General features: G+C 37.4%; 1 protein-coding gene across 1 annotated transcript in view; it reads left to right on the top strand.

The window, feature by feature from the left end:
* SGCZ (sarcoglycan zeta) overlaps positions 1 to 15,743 on the top strand; it is a 470,225-nt gene extending 454,482 nt beyond the window's left edge. The window contains exons 10-13 of the mRNA XM_083833161.1: positions 6,360 to 6,487; positions 13,324 to 13,371; positions 14,718 to 14,793; positions 15,719 to 15,743. The gene's annotated coding sequence lies outside the window, so the exon portion shown is untranslated. The remainder of the gene's footprint in view (positions 1 to 6,359; positions 6,488 to 13,323; positions 13,372 to 14,717; positions 14,794 to 15,718) is intronic.
* The last annotated feature ends 518 nt before the right edge of the window (positions 15,744 to 16,261 follow it).

The raw sequence follows: 16,261 nt of genomic DNA, 5'->3' as shown, positions 1-16,261 counted from the left end.
GGGTCATGCCTGCTCCGAGGTCCCAGAGGTTCTGCAGAAGCTTGTAGCCACTCTTCTCAAAGCACATGAATCAAGTTTTGCTGGAAATCTAGAATAATATGGACTTAGAACACTGTTCAGAGCTTTTGCTCTCTTTTTCCAAACCTGCTGAATGCTGAAGCAGCATTTTTAGTTTTGTTTAACCATTTTGTAGTTTAGCAAAATCTGGTTTAAAATAACTTCTGATAACTTCCTCCTTTCTTAGTAATTACTTTTCTAATTTTAGTCTGCTTATCCTCATATTCTTAAAATGTTTATGGCAATAAAAATGACAATCATAAAAGCTGTCACATATATTGAGTTGGCATATAAATTATGTTCCTTTCTGAACAGTTAGCAAGTTAAGACAATTTTTTTTTCTGGTGTGGGGATGAAGGGGAGTTTTAAAAAAAAAAGTGATGCATTTAGAGGACATTAAATGACATTTATGGAATACCAGAGGAAATTTTGCATTATGGGCAGCTTGATGAACTTCTCATTTTCCAAGTGCCTCACAAAGCGCTCATACTGGGATTGCTCCAGTATGGTTTCCAGCCCATTGGTCTTGTGGAAGGTTTTTCTCCTGACTAAATTGGTCTCCCCACCAATCTAGCAAAGGTTTCTAACTGTTGCCAGGCCAACCTATCTACTCACTCAACCAATCCTATAGAGGTCAAAGGGTATTTAAAGGGCTCTATAGGAGCCCAGGAGGATCAGCTGTGTGCTTGTTCGGTGATCAGTGCTTGGAGCTGCTGCAGCTGGTGGCTCCTTCCACCTGCTGGGCTTTTGGTTTCATGATTAGATGCTGGTCTAGTTCCTGATCCAGTCCAGGCTTTTGTGCTGCTTTTACTGTATTGGAGCTGACTTTTGAAGCAGGTGTCACGTTCCTCATGAAGAGAAGCCTTGTGTTGTTGGTGCCCAGGCTGTGTGACGCAGTACAGCATGGTAAGTACTAATGAATTGTTGAAATTCATTGTAAGTTGTTGTAATGCACTGCTAAGTATTTACTGCACATAAAAAAAAATAAGCCATTTACAAATTTGGGGTTTTGTATTATTTCATATATATATATATATACATAAATATACGTATATATATATTCATATATATATGTGAATATATATATATATTTACATTATTGGGGCCCATTATCTTCCCTGCAGTGCTTTAGAGCTATAGGCTTATGAACAGTTCTAAATTATATCTTGCAAAATCTAGAGGAAAACTAGATGAAATTAAAAGTCTGCAGTAAATTGAGTCATCTGACTTTTGAAAAAAGAATATTGTTTTTAAAGGGGGTGAACCTGATTCCCCTTGTGCTTTAAAAACTGAAAACCAAGGTCAGTAACTTTTCAATTGGCAAATGAACAACTTGTAATGCATTAGTTACTTTAATAACAGTAAAAGTTTATAGTATCTTTAGAACTGTATTTTAATATCCTCTGCAACTAGATTCTAATGCAGAAGCTCTTCTTTCTCCTTTGTGCTTGGTTAGTAACTTTTGTCATGGATTGTAAGAGTCAAGTATTTATTTTTTAAGTGTGGATGATTTTTTTTTCCTTTCAATCTCCATCTTATTTTATATGAGAACTATGGGCATTATTTTCAACCCATGATAAACAAACCTGAAGAGTTAATTATTATATAATGATAATATAACTATTATTATATGCCAGACCCTTATGCTGAGATATACTTTCATAATTTATCCTGACTTCTGGGGCCATGCTATTTTTCTACATTGAGGAAAACTTTATTAGAAAAGACTTCAAAAACTTCTTGTTACTGGTGTACTTAAAGAACATCTCTGGTAGTTGATTTTTCTTCTATCTATTTATATAAATATAAAAAATAACTTGATAAATGACTGGATTATTTCCTCACCACAAGATAAATTTATAAGAGAAAATGCAAGGGGTGATAATCCAATGAAAATTGTCTCTGGGTTTAGTGATATGAAGGAAAGTGCATGTATGGTCAAAGAAAGTAAAATACAATAATAAAACTCACTGCATGCATAAGTGTTTATGCCACAGGCGAAGGCTCACACTCAAATTCTTCATACCCATGTACTCAGCTTTTTATATGATACTACCATTCAATAGTTATTTATTCTACACAAAACATATGTAGCCTTAATTGCAATATTACTGACACCCCCTTCAGTAGTTAGATATAAAAATTTACAGTGTAGCACATTATTATTATGTAGCACAGCATTACATGTGGTACTTGGCTTTTATGAACTTGTTAAGGGACTTATAATTGTATTTATCCTGACTGAACTATTTAGAGTTTGTGCTAACGAAGTTTGTAAATGAGGACAGTATTGTAGTTATACTCACCATTATTTATGAGATTCAATGTCTTTAGAAGTCTTAAATTTTATTTTCAATAATTATGATGAGTAGATATCAAAAATATAGCGATTACAGCTTAACAGGTGTCAGCTAATACTGTGCTTGAGCGCTGTAAATAGCCCAAGGAGTATATTCATGTCTAATTGTCTACACTCCAGAGTACAACAGCTGCCACTTGTAGCAGATGTATCATCTGACTGATGATATTCTCCAATGTGTCGACAGGCTCTTCTGGTGCAGCTGATTATATATGATCGTATTTGGCATAGCTGCATACCCTTAATAGACACTTTTATCTTTGTTCACTGAACATTGGAATACTTTACTCAGATGTTTATTATGCCAGCAATAATGGAGTATCAGCCAAAAAATTGATTAAGATAGCTGTTTACTGGACTATGGAAAATGAATCGGTGACTTTAACAAACTAGTGTCCACATAGCAAAATATGCAAGAGTCGGGGGAAACAGCAGCCTCTGCAAGAAACCTTTACACAGAGAACAGAGTCTCTTCTAATCCATAAGGGTGATCCCACTGCACTGCTGCTACCTGTGCAGTTTAGTACATTAAGGTATCAATTCCTACAAAGTTCTCTTCAGCATGGCTGCATTTGACAGACATTCATTTCCCAGGTCTTTAGTATGGCTGCATTCACAGACAAAATGAAAAACAGAAAATCAAAGTGAAAAAGCTATGTGGTAGGTATCAAGTCTAATTTTATTATACTTGAAGAGAATCTTGTACCCAAAGAAAGAAAGACCCTATAAAACTACTTGAAGCATTGACTGATTAATGAAAAAAGATACTAGGATCCAAAGCTTCGAGGATGAGTCTGACTGAGGCTTGGGAACAGGATGACAAATAATTGCCAACAGCTTTGTGACTTGTAAAAATGAATATTTCTGTGAATTTCATATAATGCTCATGTTTTTTTTCATATTCTTGATTTTCCTGTCAAGTTAATCACCTATCACTTCCTGGAGGAATGATTAGAAGACTGAGTGATTTAACTAACATAGGTCTGACTTTTTTCCTCCACCCTTTCTCTTCATCTATCTTTCTTTCAGAGCTGAGGTTTCACTTTTATTAGTTACTGTAAATAGTTTATTTAGATACTCAAACTTGATTTTTTTTCCTTCTCATCTTCATGCCAGAACTCCATCTTTAAAAGCAATCTAAAAGAGGCTATATAATATTGACTCTAGCAATCTAATGAGGAAGGAAGTTCATTCATGGAAACTGCTACAAAATGAAATCCAAGTAATGGACTCTGAAGTCAGATGAACCACTCTCTTCTCTTTGTGCTAGGAGTCAAAAGGCAAGTAAGGCTGCAAAGATTGCATATATTAGACAAGAAAATGCTATACAGGAGTATGTTTCCTACACAGGGAAAGGATAGCTGAAGAGCCAATGGAAGAACTAGTTGATGAGAAATTAAGATATATCTTGTTTGGTATAAACTTACTGTTGGTAATCTGACCGAAGAGCAGAAAGGCTTTGAGTCTAATATGGATGTCCTCAAAATAGGAATGGAGTAAGAAAAGTATACAAACCAAAGAGGGGGCATTAGTGTTGTGATTGACTTCAGTACTTCCTCTTTACTTTTCTAATGCCTTTTTTTGACTTTATGTACACGTACAGTTCAGCTCTTCTCCCAGCAGTATTAAAGAAGAAAATAGCATACTCATAGATTTTTCTGTCTGCAAACTGTATCCTCCACAAAACTAAGTGGTTGTGTGTTATGCTTTGAGTTTCCAGCATGATGTTTTATGAGTACAATAACATTCTGATTAACATAAGACAAAAGAAACAATGTCCTGTGATATTAGTCACAGTTTGAGGAGAGCATGAGGAATCCATTTGGGCACGACCATTCCCCTGAGCTCTGGTGATAGTGTTAGGCTGACAGCCACCTGTGGGCATGATTCCTCATGTAGGCTGTGAGACAGACTCTAGTCTCTGGTGTCAGTGGTAGCTTTTGCAGGCTATTTGAATTTGCTACATGGTTGACGTGAGACCATTTGATTGCTTGGTGGCAAGTCTTAGGCAGTTCCCACAGTTTCTTGTTTCACAGAGCTTTGAAAGAAAGAACTTGGGCAGTAAAGGATATGACAACATAGTGCTGACTATCAGAAAACAAAGAACATTGGTCATATGAATAGATTTAAAGAAAGGAAGTCCCAGCCAAGGCATGGTGAGCTCTTCTACTGCTGCTAGTGTGGCAGGAGGCTTTTTTTCCTCATAGGAAGAAAACTAATTTAGGAAAACAAGCTTCAAGGTATAGCAATGTCAATGTAAATTCAGCATCTCTTGGTGAGTCAGGATACTGTACACGCACATTTGAAGGAGACACATCTATGATACTAATTCAAATAAGTGTCACTGTTAAACATGTTCCTTGAATTGTTCATATAAAGCTACAAGCGACGTTTATTCAATTGTATAAATATTTTAACCTCTTAGATTTCTCCTTGCCTTTAAGATAGTAAGAGGAGCTGATGCAATTGATCTTCAGGTGCAAGCACAAAAGTTATCATTTTATCCTGGACACTATCCTGCCTCTGAGGCAACTGAGCTGGCTTCAGCAAGGTGAATGACAGGGCCCACAAAGAAAAGAGAGAATTGTCCAAATGCAAGTCTGCATTTAAAAGTACAGGCACGGTACTGTAGATTCTATTTGCTTGCAAGTAGTTGATGTAGCTTGAGCATAGGTGGTGGAAGCAATTAGACTATAGGAGAGACATTATCGTGCTATCTGATACTTCAGCATCCAGGAAGGAGCTTTCAGAGATTGTTATTGTTCAACAACTGTATAGTGTTTGGGTTTATTTAGTTCTATTCACTTAATGAGTGGAATGAAAAATAAAGTAGGTCCAGGACAGAATCACAGAATCGAAGGGGTTGGAAGGGACCTCGAAAGATCCTCGGGTCCAACCCCCCTGCCAAAGCAGGCTCCTTAGAGCAGGACATTTAGTTTTCTCTAGAATACTGCACCAGAAGGAAAAAGATCAAATCACTCCGAGTTGACAAAGTCAAAAAACAGTCTGAATGAAGAAATAATTGAATGATCATATTTGATACCAGGGTAATTTGTGGGAAAATTGATTTTGGAACCTGTGGTAGGTAAGAAAAATGTAATTGTTTGCAGCTGTCTCTGGTAGGTGTCCAGGATAGATCTCATGCCATGCAGTCTCTTTTCCTGATTCCCCGGGAAAGATTAAGGTATTGCGTTAAAATAAATGAAAGATATGGGACAGAGATAGAACTTCTGGTGTCAGCCACTAAAGAGGTAACAATAGATAACAAAGCAGCAGGATTTTGGAAGTAAGCTACTGAGAACTGATAAATCCTCCTCCACTGGAGAGTGATTAATTGTAGAATCATGGCCTGCACTGTGTGAACTCTCAGATGACTAGAGTTAATAAAGTTGAAGTTGTATCAAGTTACAAGTCTTTGCATCTTGCTCATCCTGAAGGGCGTGGAGTTCTCTGTTGAACAGGTACAGTAGTAAGCATGAAGATTATATGGGAAAACTCTTAAATCAAACCTTTACTTCAGCCTACCTTTGAATGTATTCACAGATGGTACATTATATAAAAAAATAAATAAATAAAACAGCCTGCTGTCTGTTTTTCTTGTATTTAAATGCCTGTTACATTTTGTCTCCCTGGGGGATCTCTCCTATTAATTCATATCAATTTCAGTCTATCCAGAATGTTCTACTTCCTTACGACTTTATTCCTTAACCTTTCTGACTGCTGCATTAGCCCTCCGTAATTTTTCCAAATCCTTTTTAGAGACTTTCACCTTTGAAGCTCTTGATCCACTTTGTTTCCAGTGTCTTGTTTTCCCTTGTGTTCCTTGTCTTTCCATGCTCTAACAGATACAGATATAAACTTGGTCATCCTACACTGGTCTATCATTTCTGCTCTCCCTCCCAATAAAGCTATTTTTGTTGTTTTGTTTTTCTTTCCATTTCAGGTCTTACAATATCCCTGCTATTGTGATATTTGGGAATTCACCAAGTTGAGAGTCACAGTCGGAGACCAGTAACCAACTTCTGGATTACTACTTCCAAGGGAATCTTAGATGCCATTCTGAAATGCTGTGTAAGGAATACATGCAACTTAACTTCACGCTCAAATTTCTTTTCAGATATCACTGGTTTTAATTGCACAATACCACTTTCCTAAATCTAAAATCGATTTTTTTAAGGAAAAAAATTATTATTAAGGATGTTAGAAAGGAGAACTTAAAGGTGTCTACATCTTTCTTTTGGCAGTTGTCATTCTTTGTCCCAGTACTTCAGAGTCTTTTAGAAAGTATTTGGGAGTTTTATGATCCCTGATTCATGCTGCCAAATGCTTATTACTAAATGTTATAGAAAGATAATGTGACCTTTAGAATTTTTTGTTGGCAAAGAAGATAAATTAACTTTTATAACTTACATAGCCAGAAGAAATAGCCATTATCTACTTTCTGTCTGGAAGCATATCAGAACATTTTGCCCAAGTTGATTCCTGTTCCAGTAAGCTATGTCTCTTTTGGAGGGGGAGAGGGCCTATTCTGATTTCAAATCTGTTTCCATTACAGTGCATAGGAAATATTTACCAGTGTGTAATGAATATTTACACTAAAAATGTACCTTGTTTCTACTCCGCATTGCTTTAGTACTACCTCTTTCTTTGAATCTTGACTGCTAAACAAAAACATCATTTTGACCAATTTTCATTTTCAATAAATATGCTGTCACATTGTGATTACTTCAGGTAATGATTAGGTTGTCATTCTTCCACCTTTTTGTTTAAACAACTGATGTCTAGTGAGATTTTTCTATTTTCCCCACCAATCTTGTATCCCTCATTTGTTTCTTTTCTAAAGATTCCTCTATCATACATATAACTGTGGGAAGTTGGTGTTTATTCTGTCACCAACAAAAGACTTAATAGAAAATTTCAGGCTTTTATATAAGATGGCTGAGACCTTCCTGGAAGGCCTAAGATGGCTCCAGGTCTGCCCTGGAGAGATAGATATGTACCAGATTCTTGACAAAACAGCACTGGTGTTATGGCTATAATTTGGCATTTGTTATCTTGAATTTTACATCCAGGAATATTCACTGACCAGCATTCTAAGTCCTAATCACCATATCCTGTCCAGATTCACTACTCCTTTCCCCCATTCTGGTCTTAAAGGTATTACTTTGAATTTTCTATGTAAAACGTATATTATTTGCATGGCTTCAAGATACCAAATTATTCAGATGGCAGTGTAATTTTTTGATGAGAAACCTTCAGACAGAAGAGCTGTGCCACCATACCTTCACAGACAAGTTTATTTTTCTTTTGCTCTTAGACATGTGACCATAAAGGGGAAGTTTAGAATTAGTTCTTCAGGAAGGCTACTGAAGGCAAATGTTCCCACCTCCATTACTTTGCAGGTCTTCTCATTTTGTACTACAAATACCGTGTTTACTGCAAAGTGCACAAAGCATTTAAAGCTGTCTCATGACAAAAAAAAAATCTATACCCTTTCTATGAGAATTCTTCTCTCTTATATTTTGACTGTTACTGCACACTCATGCTTGGTTTCTCGCACAACTTTATCTTTCTTGAGAGAGAAACCTGAGAGGTTCTGTCACACCTGATTCAGAGCTGTGATTGTTCTCGTCTATGGTTTACACCCATTCTAGATATGTATGATGAAGAGACCAAGCTTTCATCACTTAATGGTTCTGGCTTTGTCCTTTAATAGTTATATATAAAAATATGAATATATTCACATATGATTTTTTGCATCCCACTTGTTTCAGGAAGCTGAGGTATCTGAATGTATTCACACTGTAAACATCCTGAAGTATTTGACAATATGCAGTATTCATAAACTCGATTCAGAGCAGCTCAGATAAGCCACAGCATGGTAGTTAAACCTTTTGTCTGAAGGAGATGTACTCACCAGCATGATATCCTTTTGAGACATGCAGGTCAGGCTACATGTGCACTTGTATTATTAAGTTGCTTTTCACTCTTAATCCATTTCCTATGCGAGCCTCCAGTCTTTGTGCCCAGCCTTCATACTCAGATTATATTTTTAAAAAATTAACATCCTATTTGAACGTATGCTTTCAAAAACAAGAGATTATCTTTTAATTTGTTTAAAGCCTCGTGCCTGCTTCTGGAATTGTATAAATAATAGAGGGGTGTAACTCTTAACTGAAATTGTTAGCTTATAGGGAAATTTGTTCCTTTGAGATATGCCAAGTGGTAGGGGCAAATATGAAGGAAAACAGAGGGTTTTCTATGACAGCAGGTAACTTTCCTTTTGTGGAAGCTTTTTAGCCAAACTGACAATCTCCCTGAACATGGAGAAGAAAACCAGTCAAAAAAAAGGTCACTTGAAAACCGTTGGAAGAACTGGGACGTTCAAAAGGTCCCTCTTCAGTCAAGAGAGACACTTAAATCATCATGCTCTGTTACCCTGTGTTTGCCTGTCACTGCACAGCAACAGTGAGAGAGCACCCTGGTGGATACTTTTAGATAAGTATTGGTAGAAATGCTTAGTAAAAACTGGCAAAGGTAAAATACTTCTGGCTCAGCAACCTTAGTGAAGAGTGCAAACATTGAATAAACTTGCAGAGGAACCCAAAATAAACGAGAGAAAAGGGTTTTTGGTGAGAAGGGGTTGGTTGAAATATGAAGAGGGCTGTGTTCAGCTGTTCTGGAAATGAGAGCGCCACAATGTGGGCTGTCAGAATATGACAAGAAGGTCATTTGAATAGCTTGTGGCTTTTTGGGGTTGGTTTTTTTTGTTTTTTTAATGGAAGGCACAGTAATGCAATACAACCTTTAGCATTCGACATAGGCATCTTTCCAGATGGAATTCTCCAGGATGATCAGCATTCTACACCCACAACAAAAACTTTGCACCAAGCAATGATTACAGAGATTTTTTTTATTTTACAGTTTTCTGCACTTCAGCTTTTTGAGCAACACAGACTGTTGCAGTCCTTGTGTGCATGTGATAATACCTCTGCCTTTGATAGCACCGCCATGTGCAACATTTCCTGCAGCAATATGACCACTTTGGTCAAGCTTCTGTACACAGGAGCTCAGGGCTCACTGGATTTGGAAACTGATCTAGTTTAAAAATCCTATTTCGCCTCTTCAAGCAAGCTAGTCAAGGTGTAGCATGGTGCAGGAAGTTAGTTCTAGTTTTCCATCAAATATCCTCCCAGAGGATATCCAGACAGAGGAGTCTCTGAAGGCATGCATCAAACATTTACAAATATGAGGAAAGATCAGAGATTGGCCAGACTATCCTAGATTACAGTAGGTTTACTGGAAGAGGAAATAGAGCAAACTTTAACCTTAGCATTGACCTCAAGTCTCTCACTAGGCTTAACTCTATGCCATGTGCCATGGTGAATTAGGTTCTCATCACCATTTGGGAATCAACAGAGAATTTTTTTTTTTTTAGATGAGTAGTCATCTCTAAGAATAGAGATACTTGTCTTCATGAACTACAAAAAAGCCAACACTAGACAGACCTGTGCAGTCAACGTATCAGTAAACAAGGGAATGTTGCAATCTTAAAGCTCTGTCTGATTTGATGCCATACATTTAAAATACTTCCCCTTGAAGCATCTTCAGTTGCATGCACAAAGTCTACTGTCCAGATTCTACTATCCCAGAGTGGGGGAAGAAAGAAAGAAACTAGTAATATTTCATGTATTTATAGAAGCATATTTAAATATTATTAAACAAAAATGTTAGACTTGCACAGAATCTCAAGATTAATTGATTTTCAAGTTTGTGCATGTGATGTCAGATCTCAGACTAGAATGAATAGCTAGTCAATGCATTGGAAATCAGAAAGGCTGCATGGTGACCAGGGTGTGTTTTTTCTATTTGAAATAACAGACCAAGAAAATGTGGATTGAAACACCACAGAAAGAACCATTCTTCTGGCTGGAAAAACTCAGTCCAGTTCTAAATGGCTTGTACTTTGTGCTCATGTATTTTCATCAAAGAATTTCCTTACTATTGTCAATTACACTTGACAATCTGCACTGGAAAAAGACAAGTATGTTTACCGTATAGCAAGATGACAGTGCAAATCCCCAGAGCAGTAGCACCTCCTCACAGAGTTATTCATTCTAGGTGGCTTCACAGGACTTTTAAAGATTTCCTTAATGGTGTATTGCCTGCATTAGTTTCATGTCAGAATATTCAAAACCACCCTGTCCATCTTATTGAGGCAACAACACATCCCTTTCAGCAGAGCTTTCATTGTGCAATACATTGCACATAGTAGCAACCACAGAAATATTTCCCCTGCTGAGATCATGAGCCTTCACTACATGCTGTTCAACCATCCAATTTTCTGCTGTCTGACCAGCTCACACCCCAGGGTGTACCTGCTGAGGACCTGAGGGGAATTTGTAATGTAACTCCCAGAAAATGCCTGGTTGTCACAGATTGACATCACAGATCTGTGCACGTAGCGAGGCATTAAGATGCCGGTTTGCTGTGAAGAGTTCTTCAGAAATCATTTACAGGGACCGTTGATCTTTGCGTACTGTCATCCTGCTCCTTGCTGTCCCCTGCTATTTGTCTTGCTGTGAGTGTGGGCTTTCAAGTACAAAGTATTTTGTCTCTTTTGAGCAGGCTCAGGAGTGCTGAAACTGTTTGTTCAGAGTCCAGGGTTTTGAATTCAAGCTTGAAATGTGGGATGGGATATGAAAAAAAAAAAAAAGAGAGAGACCTGAGTGGAGGAAAAGGACTGTGGGATTATGACACCCCATTTCTTCTGCCAAAGAGTTGTTATAATATACCTTAGTGGTCCATAGTCTCTTGTGGAAATCTCCCCCATGCAGCATCTGGACTGCAGAGGTCGTAAGTCACAAGGTAAAGTACCAAAAGGAGCTACCCAAGGTAAATCCTAAGACTTCTATAGGAAACAAACCTTTCCGGATGGTGAACAGCACCCGGCTGGCAGCAACTCTGCTGTCCACAGAAGAGTTAGCTTGTACAGAGATACCACCACTGCCTCACACTGATGCAGGTGGACCGTAGGGCCTTCACTGTGCCATGGCACCTCTTCTTGCACTGAAATTATTAGGAGTGCTGTCTAGGCAGAGGCAGAGCTATGTGAATGCAGACTGCTTGGCACAGTTCTGCTGGGGGAAAGTTTGCTGGCAGGGTATTTCCCAGTAGAGCTTTATGGTTTATGTAAGGTTTTAATCTTGTTCCTTCCAAATAGTCTCATATCCCTTGCCTTGGTCTATCTACACTTTGTGGATGTTTTTAGCTGTTCAGAATTCCAATATTTGTAGGTCAGGGACCTTCTTTTTTTGAACTTGCCAAATGGTTTTGTAAAAGAGCGATTTTCCTCTGCTGAATACTGATGTTGCTACTCATCTCCCTTCTGAAGCAGATCCTGGGAGTTCCAGCAGCCTGACTGAGTGTCTAGGCAGCCAGGAAGCTGCCTGGCTTCCTAGCTGGTTGAATAAACAGTTATTTGGATCACTGAAAGAACCTGCTCCCCATGCAGGCCACCTGATGGACCGCAGGCTGAGCTGCTTTCTTTTCAGATCTCTTTGCTGGGGTAGAATAGCAAGTTGCTCATTTTCCCTAGGCAGCCAGCACTGCTGCTGGCTGTGTCCCTCATTTGCATGAGGAAGGTTCGGGTGTTTTCTCAGCTGCTGTGCTCAGAGACCTGCCTGCTGGAGGTAGGTGATGCATTCCATTTGTTGAATCCATTCATGGAACCTTCCTCGGGCCCTGGGGCTACCCTGGAAGCCAGGTAGCCTTGCTGGTGGCCACCCAGCTGGAGGGCTTGATGCCCAAGCTGATGGTTGCCAAGGGCTTGGCTGAAGAACTTGGCTTTAATGAACTTGGTGCCTTCTTGCTGTGTGAGCTGTCTGGGCACGCCACCTTTGGGTTTCAAGGACGCATTTCTGGTTTTATTCTCTTGCATGTCATAAGGAATCACTCCAATTACTTCTGTTCTCTGTTGATCTGCTAAAATTGAAATTGCTTTGCCAAGGCAGTTCATTAAGTTCTGTACTTTTTGTATTTCACTTGTTGTACAAATAGCACTGGGGAACACTGAAAGCTGTGTTTTAGCTCTAACCTTCAATTCTGGCTGCAAATGGGGGAAAGCACCACAATGCAGGTGTCAGGTGTTTTTTCAGTTTGTGCTTGTGGCAGGACTATGTGAGCTGACCAAACAGACAATTATTTTTTTTTTAACTAGTAGCAAAGATGATACAAAGGATAATTTTACTATTTTACTTGTTTTGCTCTTTTGTGATGTAGTTTTTTAAGTGATAGTATTTGTTATTGCTCTGTATATATGATGACTAAGTAAAAAATTGATTATAAAAAAGTGCACACTTGGTAGATATAAGTGATAAATCTGAAAGTACTTGAAGAAAATGCACTTTTCATTTATAGTTTTAGCCATAATGTTACTTTGTCTCTAATATCTCTATTTACATACTTTGATAGATAGATCTGTCCTTATAGTAAAGATAAAGGAAGCTGCTGTAACTTTGAGTTCCTAAATATCTGGATACAAATATCTACATATAGATAATAAATGTGGAGGTACACAAACAATCAGGTCTTCAGATGAGGTAAATCATGTAGCATATGATTTAAATCGAAGAGCCATCTGTTGTACATGGACATATATACCTATATCTGCTAAGTAGAGCAGAAAGGCATGTTTTTATTTTTGATATTTTCTTAGTTATTTTCTCACCTCGAATTTCAATTGACAATGTTTTGAAAATTTGAGTTCAGGGAGAGAGAAATCAGCATATGGCCACCAGCTATTTTTATAATGTGACTTTTATGACATGTACAATACATAGTAGATGATGTCATTTGGTTTGAAACTATTTTTGTATTCCCTTTTAATTGTGGTTTTTTTTTTCTAGGTATTTTCTCTTCAGCTTCCATAACCAAGATAGAAATTAATGAAAAAGGTACAGCACTAGCACAATCGATAGCAGCCATATTTCTTCAAAGGACTTAATTTTCTGTTTTTCATGTTTCCCAAATAGCTTTTCTGCTGCACAACAGGGGAATGTGCCAAACCACTTGAAACTTAATGGTAAATGTATTTTTCAGATAATCAGAATTCCAAACAAATGCTTTTACCCATCAGATCATTCACTTCCCATGATAAATCTTTACAGCATATGTATAATCCTTCAAATTACTTTTTAGTCTCTTATGTAGGCTGAGATTTATTTTTTTTTTTTATCAGGATGGGTAATTTTTTGCACTTTACACATTTCTGGGAGATATTCTTAAAATTATAGAGGAGATTCTTTCCTGCAAATCTTTTTCAGTTGATATACAGACTATGTATTAAATCTACTCATGAGGTAGTTTCTTCATTTATGTTCAGAATCAATTAACAGTGCTGAGTGTTTATAAACAGTAATTGTTGAGGTTGCATATGAATCAAACTAAGTGATTAATTAAACATTTTAAACTAAATTGCAAATGCTCATTACTTTTTAGTATTTTTCTATATTTTACCTCTTATTTATTGCTTGGGCCATATGCTCAGCACTGACAAAGCCTCAGTTTTAATTCTGTATTCAGTTTGGGGTGAAGCATTTAAAGAACGGTACGCATTTGGAGTGAGTCAACAAGAGAGTAACAAAAATGGGATGTTATCTACAAAATAGCACACATGCAGAAGAGACTTTAGCTTACAAAAACAAGAAAAGCTGGGTGGTGGAGTGGGGGAGGAAGGTTTAGGGAATCAAAATAAATAAAACCAAGGAGGAATGTGGTAGCAGTTTTTCTTTATTTAAAAGGCTGCTATGGAGTGGAGAGAGAGTGAGTCTGTTCTTCATATAAGCTTAACGGAGGAAGAGGAAAAAATAGGGTTTGAATTCTAATGGAAAAAATAGTTTTGGAAATGACGGAAACTTTTTAAATTTATGACCTGAGCAGGTTATCGAGTCTCCATAACTGGTGGTGTTTTAAAACAATTTAATGATCAGGAGTTAGAGTAGATAACTTTTGTTCTCCTTCAGCTCAGTGATACTGTATGAAGTGTAGGAAAATTTAAAAATCGTTGTTCTCATAGTTATTGATAAAAATATGCGATACAGCAGATATTTCTAAGTCCTATAAAAAGTAGTATTGAAAGATTCCTCAGACAAAGTGATGCTTTGAAATTGCTCCTCAACAAGCTCTTACATATGAACTTTCTGTCATCAAGTTAGAACATTTCAGCATACTTTGCCATTAGGCATCCAATTTGTGAGTATTTGCCTACCTATTACTAGTGTTGGTGATTCTTTCCCTGTAGGAAAATGGCATTATACTTCTAATCAGCATTTGGAAGAATGTTCCAGTTTTGAGGCAGAAATGTGGGAGATTCACAGGTATAAAGCCATCCGAGCAGCTCCAGTTACTTAACTCCAGACTTGCCTTCTTGTTGCTATCATGAGGAATGTAATATGAAGTGTGATGACACAGAATGTAAGATGTGGCACTTCATACAGTTATGTGAAATTATCAGGAGACTGGAAATTGAGACATTGAGGGTGAGTGAAATGAATGGCAATGCCAGCTTTGGTACATATCTGGCAGAATGATTTGGGACCAGTGATTCCAACAAAAGTTCAACCTTTCCTTTTTGGGCATGTTCAGATCAGTGTCTTTGATTTTTGTGTTAATACATATGTAAATGCATTCTGGTCTCCACAGCGTATCCAGTCCTTTTTCTGTAGATTTTCTAGATCGTAGATGCCCTCTTCAGAGACAATCCTGAAGGCTAATCCTAGTACAGCTGAACAATTCTTTATTCCTGACAAACAGCTAACGAAGAGGCATTTTTAACAGAATTTTGTACAGAGCTCAAAGCAACTAGAAGCAAAAATAGAACAAAATAACTGCAAAACTGAAAAGCATTCAAGGAACATAAGTTTTCCTCAAGGAAGAAGATTTTTGTGTGTGAGGCTTGCTTCGCTAGGCTTTTTCAAATTGGATAGTTTACCACTGTGTAGTGAACTTAGCAGAGAATGACAGTTCCTCATTTCAGGAACATTAGACCTTTAGAAGCCTACAATAATATTTCTGGTCCCTTTGGATTAATGAAAAAATATTCAGAATAGGAAACCTTTATCTTTTTGTTTGCACCGATCTTTTGCAAACTACAGTTGTTAAAACTTTGGAAAAAAAAAAAAGGTTAAGGTTGGTGCAGCAATTCCAGTTAATTCAGTGTTTCATCAACTGCTTAAAAATTAAAGGTGACACAGAAATAGCTTCAACTATTCTTAGACACTTGTTTCCCTACTTTTTCTCCAGGGTCCAACAGACGGCTCAAAACAGGTAAATCTTCATTAGTTTCTTACATTGAATAATAAGTTCATATATTTTGAATTTGCCTGCTACCTTTTGAAATCATTTTTCATTAAGAATATAATAGTATTCACATCTTCATTAGATCCATTTTTCACTTGGATTAAAATGGATGCTTGAGCCCTTTCTTTCTAATTTAAACAAATTTTGCTGTAGAGTCACTTGCAGCTATCTTTTGGGCATTTGTTAGACAAGCATAGAAAGGTGGCTACACTGTGGAGAAAAAGAAAGAAAATGTGTTTCCAAAAGCAACTGGAGCAGCCTGTTACTGGCTTCTTATAAAAGCTTGGGTGCTTTTACATTGTTGTTGTTGTGTTATACTAGTGCAAAGATAAAATGAAAATACAGTTAAAATGAGTGACTCATTGTAAATGTGCATCACTTGCAATTTTAACCTAGTTTTACAGGAACTGTCTTGTAAGTGTAGCACAAATGCAGATAGTACCTCTGAGTATCTTTTCTTCACTTGCTTCCAGGCTCTCTACTTCT

Source organism: Anser anser (assembly GCF_964211835.1).
Source record: "Anser anser genome assembly, chromosome: 4".
Classification (NCBI taxonomy): Eukaryota; Metazoa; Chordata; class Aves; order Anseriformes; family Anatidae; genus Anser; species Anser anser.
The sequence above is the reverse complement of the archived record's forward strand: the minus strand, read 5'-3'. Positions and strand labels throughout refer to the sequence as shown.